This window comes from Penaeus monodon, unplaced genomic scaffold (genome assembly GCF_015228065.2).
Source record: "Penaeus monodon isolate SGIC_2016 unplaced genomic scaffold, NSTDA_Pmon_1 PmonScaffold_12962, whole genome shotgun sequence".
Taxonomy (NCBI): Eukaryota; Metazoa; Arthropoda; class Malacostraca; order Decapoda; family Penaeidae; genus Penaeus; species Penaeus monodon.
In genome coordinates, this window is record NW_023641892.1 from 107 (window position 1) to 5,000 (window position 4,894).

The window sequence follows — 4,894 nt, forward strand, 5'->3', positions numbered from 1 at the left end:
ATTCATTATTTTATTTTCATATTTGAATTATTAATTTTATTTTGCAATATTATATATTATTAATTTTATTATATTATTGAAATTATTCAGTATATAATATATTTTAATTTAAAAATTTAATAAAAATAAATATAAAATATAATAAAAACAATAAAAATAATAATTTATAATAATTATTATATATATTTAATATTAATATGTTTTATTATTTATTTATATAAATTTTTTTCAATTAATTTAATTCAGATAAAAAATAATTATTAAATAATTAAATGTATAAGTTTTTACCTTTTAACTTAAGCTTTATATTTGTAAATTGCCTTTTTGATTTTGATTTATTTTTTTATATATACTTTTGTTTAATATATGAAATTATTATTATCATCAATTATTATCAATATTATATCATTATTGTATATCATCATCATTAATCATATTTCATCATTATTTGCAATATTATATATTATTGCAATTTTATCAATAATAATTAAATTAATTATCATATATTAATTAATCATATAATAATAATTTTTTAACTATAATTAATACTAAATAATTAATAATAAACAATAATAAAATAATATTTTATAATAATTATTTAATTCATTATATTAATAATATCTTAATTATTGTAATTATTATGTTATATAAGATTATTTTTATTTAATACTCATTAAAAATATATATTATATTAAATTATAATATAATAACATTTATAAAACGATTAGTAATTATATTATAAAAATTAATTTTATTGTGATTATTACATTATAATAATATTTTTATAATACTAAAATTAATAAAAAAAATAATAATGATAATAATATTAATATAAATTATAACGATAATAATAATAATAATAATAATAAAAAAAATATCATAATAAATATATAAAATAATATAATAATAATAATATAAATAATATAATATAATATATATAATAATATAAATTTCAAATAATAATCAATATGATAATAAATATTAATGATAATATTAATAATCTCAATTTCTCCAAATTTTCTCCTTATTTCCACTTTTATCACAAATTATTACCATGATTAATGAATTTTAATTAATTTATTTACCCTAATTATTGCCAAACTTATAATGAATAAGAAAAACGTCTTTTTGAGTCTAAACCCTCTCAAAAGTACTTAAAATTTTCCTTTTTTCCTATTTTGTTATTTTTTTTTATCTTTTACCTTTATTATTTATATATTTATTTTGATTACTCACATAAATTCCTTTATTAATCATATTATCATGATTAATATTATATGCGTTATCATCATCATTATCTCATTATCATATTATTAAATTAATTACAATCATATTGCAATTTAATCAATTATTGCAATATTATTTTATTATTGCATTATTCAGTTTATAATATATATTTTTAACTATTAATAATACAATAAATAATATTAATACAACAATAATAAAAAAATAATATTATAAATAATTAATTATATCATATATATAAAATAATATTTATTAACTAATTATTATTTATAATAATTATTATTTGCAATTAATACTACAGTAAAAATTAAATATAATATATAATAATATAATATTAATAACATATTATAAGATTAATTATAATTATATAATTAAATTTTAATTTTAAATATTATTTTATTATTATTATATAATTTTTTGAATTAAATAAATAATAAATAATAATAATAATTATAATAATATTAATAAGAGTTATAATAATAAAAATAATAAATATAATAATAAACAAATAAATAAAAATAATAATTGAGTAATAATATCTCAAAATACATATAATACATAATATTATGACTTAATAAATAATAATATATAATATTATAATTATTAAATTATATCTAATATGATAATGATAAATATAATAATACAAATGTTCTCCAAATTTTTTTCTAATTTCTATTTATTATTATTTTATGATTTTAATTTTTTTGTAATTATTCATCATTATTCCTTTATATTATTCCAAAATCATCAAATATTATTAAAAAATACGTCATTTTGGAGTCTATACTTAAAGGCTATATTTCCTAGATTTTCCGTTTTTTCGACTTATTGATTATTTATTTTTTTATTACCTTTTTTTATTATATTGGACAAATTCTATTTACATATTATTATCATGATTATCACCATATTATTCATATCATCATATTAATCATCATAATCATTATTAATTATTATCTCATTATTGCAATTACTTATCATCATTATTGCAATTATTAATTATTTATTGCAATTTTTGCAGTTATAATATATATTTTTTACAACTATACTAATAAACAAATTACAATAATAATAGTTATAACAACAATTAATAAACAATAATAACGTTCCTGTAAATAATTATTTATATCATATTATAATTAATATCGACCTTATTAATGTAAGTATTACTGGCATAATAAGTATTTTTGCAAGTATATACCAGTAAAAATAATAATAATGATAATAATACAATAATAATATTAATATACAGTATTATAACGATAGTATTAATTACTAGTATACTCTTATTATATTATTATTTAGTATTCATGGGATATACAGTTATAATATATTTTTTCGGCAATAATACTAATGATAAAGTAAAAAAAAAATAAAATAATGCATAATAATTAATTTTATTTAAATATATAATAAATAATAATAAATAATAATTATAATAAATAATAATAATAATAATAATAATATAATAATAATAATATAATAATAATAATAATAATAATAATAATAAATAATAATAATAATAATAATAATGATAATACTAATGATAATGATAATAATATTAATAATCTCAAAATGTTCTCCAAATTCTCTTTATTTCACTTTATCATCATTGATTGTCATGATTAATAGAATTCTGGTAATTCATTATCACATATTACCCTAATTATTGCCAAAATCATCAAATGAATGGAAAAAACCGTTCATTTTGGAGTCTACTCTAAAAGGCTATATTTCGCCAGATTTTGCCGCTTTTTCGACTTTTTGGATGTTTTTTCTTTACCTTCTTTTACTTATATATGGGACACAATTCCTGTTATTATCATCATATTATCATGAATTATCATCATTATTTCGTCTAATCATCATCATTATCATCATTTATCATCATTAGCTTTGCAATATATCATCATTATTGCCAATATTATCACATATTGCCAATTATTATCATTATTATTGCAATTATTGCAGTATAATAAACTATATATTTTTACAAGATACTAATAACAAACTACAATAATAATAGTAATAACAACAATAATAATACAAATAATAACGGTCTTTCTAATATTATTTATATCATTATTCTAATTATACATTATTACTGTAATTATACTGTTATAATAATTATTTGCAATTATACTACAGTAAAATAATAATAAAGATAATAATAACAATAATAAAATTAATAACAGTATTATAACGATTAGTATTAGTATTAGTATACTTATTATTATTATTATTATTGTTATTATAACAGTTATAATATATATTTTGGCAATAATACTAATAATTAAAGTAAAAAAAATAATAATACACTGATAATAATAATAATAATAAAAATATAATAAATAAAATAATAATAAAAAAAATAAATATAATAATAATGATAATAATAAATATAATAATCATAATAATAATAATAATGATCAATAATATTAACAATCATCAAATGTTCTCCAAATTCTCTTCATCTCACTTTTATCATCATTATTGTCATGATTAATGAATTTCTGGAATTATTATCATTATTTACCCTAATAATTGCCAAAATCATCAAATGAATGGAAAAAACGTCATTTTGGAGTATACTCTCAAAAAGCTATATTTCGCTAGATTTGCCGCTTTTCGACTGTTGGGATTTTTTTTCTTTTACCCTTGTTTATTATATATGGACACAATTCATGTTTTATCATCCATTATATCATGATTATCATCATTATTGTCGTTATCATCAGCATTATCATCATTTATCATCCATTAGTGCCACATTATTATCAGCATTATTGCAATTATTATCTCATTATTGCAATTATTATCATTATTATTGCAATTATTGCAGTTTCTAATATATATTTTTTACAACGATACTAAAACAACTAAATAATAATAGTAAATAAAACAATAATAACATAAATAACGTCTTATAATAATTATTATATATTATCTAATTCAATATCGTTATTACGGTAAGTATTACTGTTATAATAATTATTTTGCAATTATACTACCAGTAAACATAATAATAATGATAATACTAACAATAAAGAAGATTAATAACAGGATTATAACGATTAGTATTAAGTATTAGTATACGTATTTATTATTATATATTGTTAATCAGTTATAATATATTTGTGGCCATAATACTAAGAATTAAAGTAAAAAAATAATAATAATGATAATAATACATAATAATAATAATAATAATAATAATAATAATAATAATAAAATAATAATAATGATAATAATAATAATAATGATAATAATAATGATGAATGATAATAATATTAATAATCAGCCAAATGTTCTCCAAATTTCTTTATTCTCACTTTTATCATATTATTGTCGGTCATGAGTTAATAGAATTCTGGTAATTATTATCATGATTACCCGAATTATTGCCAAAATCATCAAATGAATGGAAAACGTCATTTGGAGTATACTCTCAAAAGGCTATATTTCGCTAGATTTGCCACTTTTGGATTTGGGATTTTTTTCTTTACCTTTTTTTATTATATATGCGACACCATTCTGTTATTATCATCATTATTATCATGATTATTCATCATTATTGTCGTTATCATATAATTATCATCATTATCATAATTATTGCAATATATCATACATTATTGCAATTATTATCACA